At 44.2% G+C, this 15,729-nt stretch overlaps 1 protein-coding gene and 1 long non-coding RNA gene across 5 annotated transcripts in view; one reads left to right on the forward strand and one right to left on the reverse strand.

The window, feature by feature from the left end:
- Positions 1–15,729, forward strand: part of BRINP2 (BMP/retinoic acid inducible neural specific 2) — a 122,638-nt gene that overhangs the window by 5,983 nt on the left and 100,926 nt on the right. The gene's annotated exons all lie outside the window — the stretch shown is intronic.
- On the reverse strand, positions 1,413–14,496 carry LOC123382811. Of its 2 annotated transcripts, XR_006591818.1 has the most exons (4): positions 14,372–14,496; positions 13,712–14,112; positions 7,109–7,287; positions 1,413–3,168 (listed from the first exon to the last, which is right to left on the reverse strand). It is a non-coding gene; the product is annotated as an uncharacterized LOC123382811 (long non-coding RNA). The 2 variants fall into 2 exon arrangements; XR_006591817.1 differs by having other exon boundaries at positions 13,712–14,483.

A 15,729-nucleotide genomic window follows, 5' to 3' on the forward strand; every position in this document is an offset into this window, starting at 1 on the left:
ATATCTCCGTCTTTCTTCTCATCTCTACCACGTTACCATCTTTCCTTGGGAGAATTTTCCTTCAAACCAGATATGTTGCTCGTGTGGTAGGGAGAGAGAAGGGTCACTGCTGTGTGTTCAATATTCTTTTGTGGACCTATCAGTAAGAAGACTGAGGGGGAAGGCATCATGATTGAATTTTGTTTAATAATTACAGATTTAAACGTTATAATTCACTCATTGTTATCATTGTTCTTTTTTAACATTTTTATTTATTTTTGAGAGACAGCACAAGTGGGAGAGGGACAGAGAGAGAGGGAGACACTGAATCCCAAGCAGGCTCCAGGCTCCGAGCTGTCAGCACAGAGCCCGACGCAGGGCTCAAACCCACAAACTGTGAGATCATGACCCGAGCTGAAGTCGGATGCTCAACCAACTGAGCCACCCGGGCGCCCTTCGTTGTTATTATTTTATTATTATTTTTTTAAATTTTTTTTCAACGTTTATTTATTTTTGGGACAGAGAGAGACAGAGCATGAACGGGGGAGGGGCAGAGAGAGAGGGAGACACAGAATCGGAAACAGGCTCCAGGCTCTGAGCCATCAGCCCAGAGCCGGACGCGGGGCTCGAACTCACGGACCGCGAGATCGTGACCTGGCTGAAGTCGGACGCTTAACCGACTGTGCCACCCAGGCGCCCCTTATTATTTTTAATTGCAGTGTGGTTTGGCGACAACTCGCACTCCACAAATTGCTCAGCATTTTATAGTTTACGAAGTATTTTCCAAGCTTTCTCTCACCCAGTTCTCTGATTTTCCTTTCAAAGTTTTCCACGATCTGTCCCCAAACTACCTTTATTACTTTACTTTCTAATCCTTCTCTTGTATGCACTTCATTCAGTCTTGCTTAGTCAAACTGGTCTACTAACTGTTCTTCATGGTTAACCATGTAAAGTAGGGTTTATTACCTCTCCGAGCCTCCGTTTCATCATCTAGAAAATAAAAAGTAATAATGCTGCATCTCTCAAAGTGTTGTTCTAAATGTTAGACAGGACAAATTACATAAGGTTCCAAACACAGTTCCAGGAACATGGTTGATGCTCAACACATGTCAACCTCCTTTCCTACCAAAGGTCTTCGCTTTGATATTGCCAAGATTAAAATGTCCAAAGGTGAACTCACTATGTACAAATTTCACACATAAAATGAGTCCCCTCTCTAAATTCCCTGCTTTGGCTAAAGGCTCACCCAAACCCCCAGAGGCATAATTAAGAAATACAGGTTGTCCTGGGTTCTACTTCCTCTCACAAAGCCACCCACATCCAATCAATCCCGGAGGCCTGACAAGGTCTACCTCCTACTGGTTTCTCAAAGCCTCCCTTCCCTCCACCCTCACCCCCCCCACTCTTTTGTCAGGCTCTCATTCCTTCTCATTTGGAGTTTTCCAATGCTCTGTCTCCCTGTTTCGTCTCTGAAAGCCTAGCCAGTCCCGTCTCTTCCCTACAGCTAGGGCAAACTTTCAAGATGGTAAACTTGAGTACGCTTCTCCCTTTATTGTAATCCTCCAGTGATCCCCACTACAGTCAGGGTAAGACCCTAATGTCTTCACATGACAAACAGGAGATACTTCACAAGCCGGCCTAGCAGTCTCCCCATGCCTCTGTCCACGCCCCGCTTAGCACTCCAGCTGCCTGAAACGACAGACAGGACCGTTAGGTGTAGCTGTGGTTCTCCTGCAGGACCGTCCCCTGACCTGTCCTGCTTCTCCAGGGTTTCAGACCTTCAAGACTGTGTCAAGATGATCTCTTCTGTGGACACCTCCCTGAGATTCTGAGAAAGAATTAATTCCCTCCTCTTCTGTACTTGTACACATTTCACTCAGCCTGTCTTTTTGTGCTGTACCCACCGCACTATCATGAGTTGTTTATGTGGCCATCTCCTGCACTTAAAGGTACGGTTGGGATTGGCTTTCAAAGACGTATTTCTCAGAAAATACTTATTTAGTATATTATTAGGTATATGTGCCACGTATTCTTCTTAGGCACTGGGGATTCCACAGAGAACAACAGACAAAATCTCTGCCAGCAAGTTGCTCACCTTCCAGGGGGAAGATAGGGTAAGAATCGTAATAATGATTATTATTAAGATTGCTGATAATAGCTAACAGTTGAATAGCACTTATGTGTCAGGCATTGCTGAAAGCTTGACATACATTAACTCGTTTACTTCACCTAAGGATCCTATAATTCTCATTTCGATAAGTCCTACATTCCCATTTCATAGATGATGACTTGGAGGCCCAGCGAGGTTAAACAATTCATCCAAGGTCACACGGTTAGTAAAGGGGGTATTTCGTGTTCTAACCCAGTTTCGATTCTGAACCTATATTGTTTCTTACTATGGTATCCAGAAAAAATAGACATACAAACAAATAAATGAGATCATTTCATGTGTTGGTAATGAAGATTATTAAAATGGAGTATTATAAGAGAGTGAGTGAGGTGGTGGTCAGGGAGGGTCTCTTCAAGGAGGGAACATTTTTTATTTTTTTAATATTTATTTTTGAGAGAGGGAGACAGAGCATGAGTGGGGGAGGGGCAGAGAGAGGGAGACACAGAATCCCAAGCAGGCTCCAGGCTCCAAGCTGTCAGCACAGAGCCCGACATGGGGCTCAAACTCACAAACCACGAGATCATGACGTGAGCCGAAGTCGGACGTTCAACCAACTGAGCCACCCAGAGCCCCAAGGAGGGAACACATTTAAATTGAAACCTGATTGTCAATTGAGGAAGTTAGAAATCCTAGGGTGGGGAAGGATCAGGAGAAAAGAAGTTGTATGCTGTTTGTAATCCAGGCTCTAGCTGCTGTGATGTCCACTGCTGGTGGTAGGCACTCAGTCCTGAGTGGTCCTGGGGAGCGACAAATTGTCCAACTGTTCCCCAAACCTCTGCCATCAGTCCACCTGTCCCTTCTGTTCTTTTGGTTTAAAACATATCTCACAAGGTGTCTGGTTTGCTGCTCCCCAGAAAGGTAGAAGGTGCAGGGACACACACACACACACACACACACACACACACACGCATCCCCGCTCTGCTGAACCACTTTATTTCACTTCTCTCCTGTGAATGACGTATCACTCAGAACCTTAGTGAAGTGACAGGCACAGGCACAGCGAAAAGGCTGGAGACAACCTAGAGGCATGAGCAAAAGGGGAAAAGAAAATTATTTTTTAACAAGACGAGAAGTGACTTGGACTGGCGGGAGAAAAGGGAATTGGATCAGGGAGGGGCATGCAGGGTGGGGGGTGCTTTGTTTCCTCACCTGGGTGGTAGTTTGTGTTACAGTTTTTCATATGTGTTTTACGTATATCCACACGTATATGTATACACATGTATATACACAAACACACATATATATTTATATATAACACACTACATATATACACATATATCTTCTCTATGAATATTTCTCATAATGCTAAAAAAATTGGTGGGGCAAGTTCATACCTATTTAATGTGCATCCAAAGCCTACTCTATGACAAACATTGTACCAGGCTTGTTTTTACTTATATTGTTGTATTTAATTTTTTTAATTTATTTATTTTGAGAGAGCGAGTGGGGGAAGGGCAGAGAGAGAGGGAGAGAGAGAGAATCCCAAGCAGGTTCCTCACTGACAGTGCAGAGCCTGATGCGGGGCTTGAACTCACAAACCTGAGCAGAAACCAAGAGACGCTTAGCTGACCGAGCCACCCAGTGTCCCTAATTTTTATTACTGCCTTTATGAAGTAAATATCATTCCTGTTTACAGACTGAAAAATAAAGAGGACAAAGAACAGAGGAGTTGCCATTGAGACCCAGGGCTCTTGACCCCTGCACCATGCCCTCTACCTTTTGCACAGGAAAGCTCCAAGGGTCAGCAAGGTGGGGAGGAAAGGCCCCTGATTTCTGGGTCAGGCAAACTTGGGCCTCAATGTAATCTTGGCCACTCACTAGCTGTTTGAGCTCAGATACATTTCATAACCCCTCTGAGCTTCAGTATCCCCATCTAGTGCAGTGGAGACAGTAACCCCTTATCTGCACAAGTATCATGATGATTGAAGAGGATTGAAAAATATCAGCAAAGTGTCTGCTACACAATGGGCACTCAAAAATGGCAGCTACTGTGTTTGTGTCCTGAAGTATTAAAGCTCATCAGACTTTGACTTTCGTGGAGAGCAATGATGGCATTTAGCTGCGGTCAGTGGGAGTCAGGTAGTATATGCTGTTAGATGCCAGTGAGTCAGGAACTTCCGGGCAATAGTACCGTATGCCAGGCAGCATGCTAAGTGCTTTCCAGGCATTGTCTCATTTAATCATCCTACACCCCTCTGAGAAGAGTTGTTCTCTTCTGTTTGTAGATGAGGACATTAAAGTTCAGAGAGATTAAAGAGCTAATCCAAGGTCACACCACTTGGAAGTGGCAGAGCCTAGTTTTGAACCCAGGTCTGTCAGGTCCCAGAGCTCATGCTCTTCCACATTGGGCTTTACAAAGTGATCACGGTCTTAGGTCGTGTCCGGGGAAAAGGGCACATTTGTGGTCAAGGTAAGGGTATCTGTTCCAAGGTCTGGGCTAAATCAGGAGTGGACTGGAAGCACTAGGGGATTTGTGGGGCAAGCCAAGAGAGTTACTACACATTCAAAATGCTTGCAAGTTTCAAGTGCAATGCCTTACACATCGGGGGTATTTTGTATGTGCAGGCTGAATATTTCAAGTACCTGTGTTTCTGAATACAGACGTCGTTCCATTTTCAAAAGAGCAGGCAATTTTAAAACAAATAAAATGAATCGAGTCCCTAGGCTTGGAGGAAAAGTTTTCCCTGAATTATGCAAGGACATAATAGCAGTGGTTTTTAACCTTTAAAAAAGGAGACGAGTCTAATCAAATAAACCCTTACCCAGAACCCCAATAGATGAAGCAGATGAGTAGACTTCCCTGACTGGAGCAGGTCTGGGGACCTGGAGCTCCCTCACCTGTCACCTGTCACTTGTCTTTTCTCATCTGCATGTGGTCCTTGAGGAACCTCCTTAGAACCTAAAGTCTGTTCATGGTACACTGCAAACCACTGCACTACAGAATTCCTTTAAAAAGCAAGACTTGGTGATTCATGTAAAATAATGGGTGACATATTGAAATTGATTTTAAAATAGGAAACTCTCACCAGCCCCCAAACACCTGTGAATTGACTAATGACTGTTGTTCATTCTTGTTCTGGATTGAAGGTGCATGAAATTCGACGTGTAGAAATAAAATGTCTGCTTTGAGTCAGGCACAGTGCTAGTCACGGTATCACTGGCCGTAAGTTCAGTTTAACAAATCCCTACAAAGTAGATATTATTCCCATTTGGCAGATGAGAAAAAATAAGTACAGAGAGGTTAAGTCAATTATCCAAGATCTCACAGCTAGTGAGTTGTGGAGTGGGGCTTCAAACTCAAGTCATAGGATGGGTTAGAAAGCCAGAGTATAGCCACAAACCTGTAGCCTCTGCAAGCATGGATTAGGAGTGATACTGCCTCTCTCTGTCAACGTTTTTTTGGTTTTGTTTTGTTTTTGGGTTTTTTTTTGTCGTCGTTGTTGTTTGGTTTTTTGGTCTTTTGTTTGTGTTTTACTTTTCCCAATACTCCTCTCAGTGGTGAGATTTTACAGAAAAACTCTCTCTGGACCCTCTGACCTCCAATGACTCTGCTTTCTAGTGCACTGAGGTCTCCTGGGACCCAGGCCGAGGTCCTCCCTCACAGCCCCTTGCCCTCCTCATCCCTAACCTCAGGGAGGGACTGGCCATCAGGGTCCATCCAGCCTCAGTGGCAAGACCTTGGTGATCAGGAGGCAGCGAATGTCCTGGGCACCAGGCTGCTGGGCTGAGGAAGTGTGGAGGATTCCTGCTCAGCTGAGGTCTGGTGGCCTGGAGATGGGGCTTACTGGGAGAGTGTGGGGTGGGGTTGTGGAAGGAAGTCCTTGGAATACCCTTAGAGGTATGGAAATGCTTAGGCACTCAGTAAGAAAATTTCTGCCTCCCCCTCACTGGTGTTCAGCCATTTAGCATGTGCTATAAATAAGCCATCAGGCAGGAGCAGGGGAGATGGGTGAGCAGCCTTCCGGCGGGGAGTGGGGTCCTGGGGGCTCCCTGCACGCGCCTCTTTCCCTTTCCGCGATCTTTGTCCTTTGGGATTTGAGCCCTGCGGGATAACGGAGCAAGGTCAACATCCTCCCGAAGCCTCGGGGCACTGGAGACCCCTAGAGGCAAAAGGCTGCATTACAAGCCCCCCGGTTGCAGAGGTGCAGGCGGGGAGCCTTGCCGGGAGCCTGCCGTGGCTAGTACCTTTCTCAAGACCCGTGCCTGGAAGTGCAAGCCCGTAATCTCCCAAGGGACAAGGGCGGGTCGGAGGGCGGTTGTGTGTGGGATGGGGTGGGGGTGGTAGCAGCAGTACTGGCGACCCTCCCCCTCCCTGCCCCCACCCATTGTCCCTTCCAATGCCAGTGCCTGCTGCTGCCAGCTTCTTAGCCCCTGCAGCAGCCCCGTCAGCCCTCTGGGCAACTCCCCACCGCCTCCATCAAAATGATGTCTTTCCCTCAGGGCCTCCACGCCTCTCAGTAACCTGATCAACTAATTTGTCCTGAAGTATTAATGACTAATAATGATGCAATGTGCTGCCCTCTCAATTAACACTCGAGCACTTCTGAAGACAAATTCACATATTTTAACCCAAGTAGGAGACTTGTGTTTTTTCCCTTTTGAGAGGAATTTGTAGGCCCCTCAGAGGGAGCCATACAGACAGCTGCCTGTTCAGGACCTATGCTGCATTACTCCTAATCTTCGCGATGTTGGGGGCGTTATGCCCAAAGAAGGCCTGCTCTCACCCACAGTCCTTAAAAGCAGGGCTTGGTGCTGGTGATGGGCACACACAGGAAACCCTGTCTCTCCTGCCTCCTCTCCCACAGCTAAGTGGGGACTGAGAGAAACCCGAGGCGGCAGAATCCACACTGACGCCCATGTAGCCTTCATTAGGAGAAGTCTGGAATGCAGGAGTTGCCATAGACGGCCTCCCGATGTCTCAGTATTACGTCTCTGGGAGTCTGATGGGCTTTCACTCACATGTGAGATGATCTAGGCATCTAGAGATTCTGGCCCCGGGATGATTCACTTGGGTTCACATGTCTGGCAGGCTCTGCTATGTGTTAGCTATGCACTGTGCCAAGGTAACCACACAAGCCTCAGTTCCCATATCTGTAAAATGGATGCAGTAAAACTCGTGTCACAGGATTATTTTGAGTCTGAAATGAAATGATGGAGAATTAGCACTTCCTGTAATGTTCGGTGCATGCAGAGTACTCAGTAAACGACAGCTCTTTTTCCTAACCATCTTGTTTTTGTTTTTACCATTTTTGCCCTATCCCAAACTTTCAGTGCAGGGCAGCATACAAAGGTCCTATTTATTAGTTAAAAGCAGGTGAAGCAGTGCAGCCTCCTAGGTGTGGTCGGTTTGGTAATGAACTAGATTTCTTTCCAGGTGACAGCACTGCATGGAGTTTTTGGGTTTGTCTTGGTCTTTTTTTTTTTTTTTTTTTTTTTTGCCTCTGCTTGGTCTCTTTAAATGTATCTCACAAATGCAGTGAGCAAAATGGATTTGGCAGTGACTTAAAAAGACTTAATGCATTTTGAAAAGAAAAAAAAAGGCACAACAAAAACTGGTTTGTTTCTGTGATATATGGTTCATGTGATATGACAAAAATCCATTTTTATGCTTAGGAAAATTGGCTAATTTTAAAACAGTTGACACATGCCGTATGCATATAGAGTAATGATAGATTTTGCTCAGGCAAACAACCAAAGAACACAGGGCCGGTGATATCTCTGTTAGGGCTTTAGTCGGTTAAATCCTTATTTGGTGGCAGACCCGTTCCACACAGGAGAGGAGAGTGAAATGACAAATGGACTCCATGTGGCCTCAGGTGCTAGAGTCGGATATTTTATCATAAAGATACCAACCGCCAAGCTTGGAACACACACTGTGTTTTCATGAAGCGAGCAAGAGCAGACAGACTTAGGAACCTACCTGAAGAGCAAGCTGTATGTGCAAGAAGGTGAACAGTTTTTAAAGATATTCTCTGGACAAAACAGGGAGAATAGTGCAAGGGACACTGAATTGTTCAGCCACCCTGATCTGGTGAAATTTGCCTGGTCATTTCTCCTGCTGGACCCACGGATGCTTTTCGGACTCCTGATAGCAGCCTTTAGCATCCTCTGGTCACACTAAAAGGGGACGCCCGCATAGTCCCCGTTACTGCCATTTAGGACAACGAGATTACATATGAAAATACGATACTACAGAAGTTGCGTGTGAACTAGAAAGTGATCACGAAAAGTTTAAGATGGAGACAAGCTCTCTCTTAGCTTGATGTCCCTCCCGTAGATTCCTCCACTTTTGGCTCCTAGTGTAGGTCAGCCAGGGACCCATCTCCATCACAGGCTAATGACATGCTTTCTATTTGACTCAAAAAAAGCCTTTGGCTTTTAGTTTTTTATTTTATTTTATTTTATTTTATTTTATTTTATTTTATTTTATTTTATTTTATTTTACTTTATTTCATTTCATTTCATTTCATTTTATTATTTATTTCAAGGCCATATTTAATTAGTGACTGCAGAGGGAAAAAGCTGAACAGCTTAGAGAAGGTTTATGGTTCAGGTCTGCAACTCTCAGCAATTTGACATTCTAATCCTGTTATTTCTCACCTTAAACTGAACAGAGTCAGCAGGGTTGGGTTTTCTTTTTTTTCCTCTTCCCATAATTCATCTAGCTATTAGGTTCCCCTCCCCTACTTCCTACGCTCCTCCTTTGCTTCATCTGACTTCTTTGTCCTGTTTTTTTACTGCATTTCTTTCTGGATATCAAAACCAAAACAAACAAAAAAATCAAAACAGTATCTTGGTGGTTGATTGGTGACTGAACCACTTAGAAGAGAAATTAATTCTTCTACTCCCTACTTTGATTCCCAGAATGAGCCCCCTGTATCCCACGTGAACTTGACCGCTCAGGTGACTGCAGCTGAGAAACTGAGCAGTGTCCCTGGTTCTCTTCTTAGGTGTAGACTGTAAACATTTTGTAGCCAGGATCTGAGCCTTCTATCTAGCACAGGGAAAATTTTTTAATGTTTATTCAATTAAACAACCTCACCATCTACCCCCACAGCATCCACTTTTCATTAAATAAAATACAGGCTTCTGGGAGGTTAACAAGTATCCTTCCTGTTGCGAAAAATTTCGTATTCAGGATTTCAAATGTATAGAATTCCAAAATCAGGAAAGTGTTTTCTTTAATGCAGTGGTTCTCAAAATTTAATGTGCACCTGGGGAGCTTGTTAAAATGCAGAATCTTCAGTTCCTCCTTCGGAGAGTCTGATTCTATAGGTCTTGTATAAAATTCAGAAGACTGTGTTTTAATAAGCAGATGATCTAAAGACCACCCTTTGAGAAACACCATTTTAAGGCAAACCGAATAAAATGTCACCCAGTTCAGTCTGGCCGAACATTCGCGTCCCTTAAGCAGTTAATGGGTGTCATGAAGGAAATAAGGTCTGTGCTTGGAAGAGGTGGGGTCATGGTTCTCTTCTTCCCACCTGCCCTCTCCTATACCATTGGAGGTTTATAATTCACTTAGCAGGCTAGAGGTTCCGAAATGTTTTGTGATAAAGAAACATACACTTTCACTTTATTTAGACAAATATTTCCAATATGTCTCGACCTTGACATTTTTAATCATTTAACTTTATGGCGAGAAACCTATGCAGTTTGGGTGAATTCCATACGGAAACCATTGTCATGGGGGGATGGGCAGCATCTACTGGACAAGGGAGATACACTATTATCAGATTTCCCAAGGACAGAATGTGTAACATTCGTGTGGCACCACATTAGTGGGGGAACCACTGACCGTGGGAAGATCTTATCGTCCGGAGAAGTGTTGGTTATAATAGCCATCATTGGTTAAGCATTTAATATTCACCAGGTACTGTTCTGCATTTTTGAATATGTATTACCTTATTTACTTCTCAAAATAACCCTATGAGTCAGACACTTTATCCCCATTTCACTGAGGATGAAACTGAGACACTGAGAGGCTTAAGATCACAGAGTTTGAAAATAGTTGACTAGGATCTGAACCCAGGCAGTGAGCCTCAAGAGCTGTCTGCTCTATCAGACAGCCTCTCCTGCAGTAGCGAAGGTTCTGGGAATTTCTGCCAGGGAGGAATGACAGCTCCAGCTACCTCTCAGTGCCTCAGGATTCTCTTCCTGCGTGAGGGCCTGGGATCATTGCCCCTTATTCATCAGAGAATTTATTATAATGACCGCCTGAACCTCTGAAAGATTTTGCTGTACTTAAACACAAAATATGCTTAGCAAAACAACCTGACAAGGATGATTCATGGAGAGCAATTAGGTGCAGAATCCTGTGCCTACCAAATAACGGACTGGGCTGAAGATCTGGCCATCCTGCTGACACCTTCATACGAAATGCAATCGCCTGGTCCTTGTCAGGCTAGCCTGGTCTCAACCCCTTCATGTACCTGACCGTTGAAGGAGTCCCTGAAGGGGCAAGCTGGGCTGGGTGACACAGTTCCAATTTACTTCACCTCTTTGGCCCTCGGCTTCCTAGTCTTAATTCAAAAAGAGGAGGGAGACTAATGAGACCTGCATTGTGGCAAGGCATAAATCGGTATGTAGGTACATATATGTGTACGTATGTAGGACGAGTAGAGCTTTCCTGTCAGTTCCTTCAAAGGTGTTAATGAGGAGATAACAGGAGGTCAAAGTCATGGTCCTGGGGAGTGAGAGGGAATTGAGAAAGAAACATCTTGGCTCCCAGATCCTGGATCTCTTCCAAAATGCAGGTGGGATGTGGGTCACTGGAACTTACAATCCAGCCAGGAGTTTTTGGTTACTTTAATTTCCTTCTTTGTAAAAATGTGAATAATACTAGTTATAGACATATCCCACTGGGGAACTTGGACTCTCCTTTATTAATGAAAGCTGGAGAAGTGTCACAGGATAACGGCGGAGAATTTCCCAACCCAATTTCCAAAGAACTGACACTTGCCAAGCATCCTTTTAGACACTCTACAAATTGTAGACTATTCAGTTGCCCCCTTTAAGATCAGGAAGCTGAAATTTAGGCAGGTTTGTTATCAAGAGTCAGATACTCAACCGACTGAGCCACCCAGGCTTTTTGTGCATCCAGGCTGCTGACCTGCCATCAGGCACCAGGCCCAGGAGCCCATCAAAAGAGCTGGTCTTCCAAGGTCTCTCCTTCTGAACTTATTCCTGTGGATCCTGAAGCCCCTTGGCAGTTAATGAGCTTAGTGGAAAATACCTCCCTCCCAAACTGAGCACATACACTCACCAAAGTAAGTCTTCTCAATATAATTTTCCTTTGGATCAGGTCTCAGACGTGCCGAGCACAGGATCAGGACCAGAGCAGGGACTGAGCATTTCAATCCTGCGGGCTTCACGTGAAGCCTGGATAATCAACCGTGAGGAGCAGGAGGACGAGGAGGACGAGGAGTGTGGGGGTTAGTTTAACTAAAGCAGACCTTGTGAGGGCTTTTCTAAGCACTCCCATGTGGAGAGCCCCACTCTTCTCAGAGGAATACAAATTCTATTCCTTTTATTTGATCATATAGCAAGTGCTTAAGATCACAAACTCTGGGAAGGCTGGCTGTAGATTTATCATTATTGGTTGAAGCTGAGTGGCTGTGGGGGTACAGAGGGGTTCATAACATTCTTTCCACTTTCGTATACGTTTGGGAAAGTTCCATAATTAAAAGAATAAGATAAATCATGAATTTGGAGAGAGAGAGAGAGAGAGAGAGAGAGAGAGAGAGAGAGAGAGAGGGAGGGAGGGAGGGAGAGGGAGAGGGAGAGACTTGAACAGAAATTCCACACAAACACTTTCTTGCTGCGTTATCTGGGACCAATGATTTACATTTTCTGAGCCTTTGTTTTCTTACCAATACAATGGAGATAATATCTGTCTAAAAGGATTATTGTTGAAAAATAAATGAAATAGTGAAATAATGAACTTAGCACAGCGACAGGCCCATAAAAATTGCTCGATGAATAACTATCTTTGTGGCTGTATTATTTTTTATCTTTGTTGTTAGTATCATTTTGTGAGTTCCTTACAGCAGTTACTGTACCTTCTTGAGGTTCGTATTCATCCTATCTAGTTCAATTCCAAGCTCATATAACAAGAGCAACGAATATTTATTGAGCTTCTCCAAGGCGCCAGGCATTTTCTAGGAGCCAGAGATAGAGCAGTGAACAAAATAGACAGAAAATAATATCCCAGCCCTTATGGAGCTTATATTTTTGTGGGAGGAGACGAAATAAGCAAGAGTCATTATGAATAAGTGAGTGGTATTTTTTGCTAGAAGATAGTAAGTGCTGTGAGAAAAAAAATAGAGCAGGGGAGATTGGAACAGTCGAGGAGGGTTGCACAATTACATGGGAGAGTTAGGGCAAGGCCCAATGACAAGATAACATTTGAGCAAAGTCCACAAGAAGGTGGGAAAGTGGTTATATGGTTATCGGGAGAATTTTCGCCACAGTGGGAAATTAATGTATTTTGTTTAATAGCTCCTTGAGACCTATTTAAGTCTTTTTTGAAAATATTTATTTATTTATTTTTGAGAGAGATTGAGAGAGCACGAATGGGGCAGGAACAGAGAGATGGGGAGAGAATCCCAAGCAGGCTCTGTGCTATGTCAGCACAGAGCCCAACAGGGAGCTCGAACTCATGAACCATGAGATCATGACCTGAGCCAAAATCAAGAGTCAGACGCTCAACTGACGGAGCCACCCAGGTGCACTGAAACCTATTTAACTGTTATATCACCTCTTAACTTCCACGCTATGCATGCTTTATCCCATGGTAGGCTCCCTAAGAGCTTAGAGAATGTACCATAGTTTACATTTATGCTTAATCCCAGAGCTCTATAGGTTAAGAACTCAGTAATTGTTTATGGAAAATAAACTCACACCTATCTTTGCTGAGAGTTCTTTTTTGTAAAAGCAGAAACTGCATTGTATACGTTTGCAATAAAACTCACCCTCTTTAGGGGCGCCTGGGTGGCGCAGTCGGTTAAGCGTCCGACTTCAGCCAGGTCACGATCTCGCGGTCCATGAGTTCGAGCCCCGCGTCAGGCTCTGGGCTGATGGCTCGGAGCCTGGAGCCTGTTTCCGATTCTGTGTCTCCCTCTCTCTCTGCCCCTCCCCCGTTCATGCTCTGTCTCTCTCTGTCCCAAAAATAAATAAAAAACGTTGAAAAAAAAATTAAAAAAAAAACTCACCCTCTTGACACATACCTTTATAAGACGTCCTTTTCTAAGTTTTATTAATGTGATGCTTTCAATTAAGCTAACTCAGGACACAGCACCAATTAATTATAGGGAAATCTGTAGCTCGGAAGAATTTGGGGGAGGTGAAAAAGGCGGACACAGGACACAGGACAGACACAACTGATGTCTTTAGTGCAGTCCTAACTGGGACAAAACGTTTTAAGAGTCTTAATGCAAATTAAGAATTGCAGTTATACATTATGTGACCTTAATTGAAAGCAATAGGCCCCAGTTAGATTTGATTCCACAAATCCAAACAAATGACCAAAGGCTGCTATTAAGGAAGCTGAAAAAAAGGTACCTGAAAAAAGTAATTTTCTTATGATGTAGTCAGCAAGATTTTCTGCCATGGAGTTCTCTCACAAGGTCCATTTGGTAATCATGTTCTTTAGTAACCACACCTCCCAGAACAGGATCCAAGACCGCTCCGCCTCTGGTCAAGCACCTGTCCACAGTGAATGGTGTTGAGAGACGGCAGAATGATTCATTTGGTTGCTCCTGATGTCTTCCAGAGACGAACCACAGCCAACAATGGTAAATTACCTTCTGGATGGTAAATTACCTGCAGGCTTGTTGAAGATCCAACAGACAAAGACACTGATCTCTCCTCCTTAACACAGACCTGCCCTGTCTGGTGCTGAAGAATCTGGGCTTTTTTTCTTCAAGTAACTTTATCAGTATAAATGCTTCTCAAATTGGGACCTACACAGCACAGATCATTATTTTCAACAGAGGCCTCTACATTGTGATGTTTTGTCCTCATAGAGCCTGACGGAGTAACAATACATTGTGTAACTGCCAATCTCCAGAGAGACCCTCACAAAAGCGGGTTGTCTGTCTCCTGTCTCCTAAGGCAATCTCATGAATAAACCATCTTAATGTTAAGTCATGTGCATAAATAACCTACGCCAGGCTTGTGAGAGAAAACAAAAAGAAAGTATGTGGGACACTGATCACTCACCATCAGTGTTCCCTCAGCCAAGATTCGGGAGGGTTCCTTGAAGCTTGGTAACAGGTGGTTTACCCATAAGTTTCAACTGAACAGAAATTCCATTCCATTTTAATGTCCCCTTTCTGGAACTCAGCTGACAATGAATAGGACTGATACAATTCTAAGCTTCCTCAGAATGTTCCCATCTTCTCCTCTGTGAGGCTGACTCCAAACTAGAATGACTAGGGAAAGTTTCCTTTGGACATGAATATGGATCTTTAACTGCTTGGCAGGTGGAGGAACAAGTCACAGGTCTTTTGAATCCATCCATTGAAAGACTACAGAAACACTATGGAGAGGAGTTTACTTCTCTCATTTCTGATTGTATCTCCTCACTCACTTTTTCTCCCTAGACTGGAGTTATGTGGCATTTAAAATAATGTCCTTTTAAGTCTATTTACCCATCTGTCTCCTAGATCAGTCTCTATCCCTCAATCTTCTCTACCACATGTATTTCAAATTCAAGTTTAGCTCTTTCTGCTTATGTCACACTTCTCTCCAATCTTTTTCCCTTGTTCTTTGTCAGCCAGCAAAAATCTCTCTCTTCCCATCTCCAGAACAGCCTACACACCATCTGTCGAGGTTGGCAGGCTCCTGTTCTCTCCTCTTTCTTCCCCTAGTGGGAGTCAGTCAGGAAAAGCATGTGGATCCCCTTTGAAGCAGCTATAGGCAGACCAGACCATCTGATGGTTCCTCCTTCACTAATGAACTACAGTTTCATGGGATAGGAAGTGTGCTTTGGGGGACCAGTCTGTCTGCTTGGACCCAGGGTGTGGTTAGAACAGACTCTTGGGTCAGGTCAGATGGCTTGGTTTCAGTTCTGGGCTCTACTAGTGATGTGATCATGAGTGAGTCACTTAACAGAGCCAAGCTTCTTCATATAGAAAATGTTGTCGACCACTGTGTCTCTCACAGGGCTGTGGTGAAGATTAAGTGAGGTGATTCAGAGTTTAACACAGTTGCTTGGCCCATGAATGTTATGATATCATCCCAAGCCAATGAGCAAAAGCCCAACGTTTCACTCAACAGTCCAGAGAAGATCCAACATCTTAATATGGCAGAGGGTCCCGGTGGTGTTGTTATGTGGCCAGAGAGCATTATCCCTTTAGGAGAGTATAATATTTCCATTTGCTTCTTTGCCACAGAGCACTAGTTTACTAATCCAGAGTCTTATCGCTAAGAGTCCTATCAGAACTTGTGTCCTAATTGAACGAGTAGTAATTTGCACATAGAGCATTTCTGGGCTGAATTTCAAAGAGCAGCCAAGGCTTATGTCAGGAAGGCTTTCTAACAGCAACCACCGTTACCCCGACCTTTTCCTCCAGGAA

The sequence above is a fragment of the Felis catus genome, chromosome F1 (assembly GCF_018350175.1).
Source record: "Felis catus isolate Fca126 chromosome F1, F.catus_Fca126_mat1.0, whole genome shotgun sequence".
Taxonomy (NCBI): Eukaryota; Metazoa; Chordata; class Mammalia; order Carnivora; family Felidae; genus Felis; species Felis catus.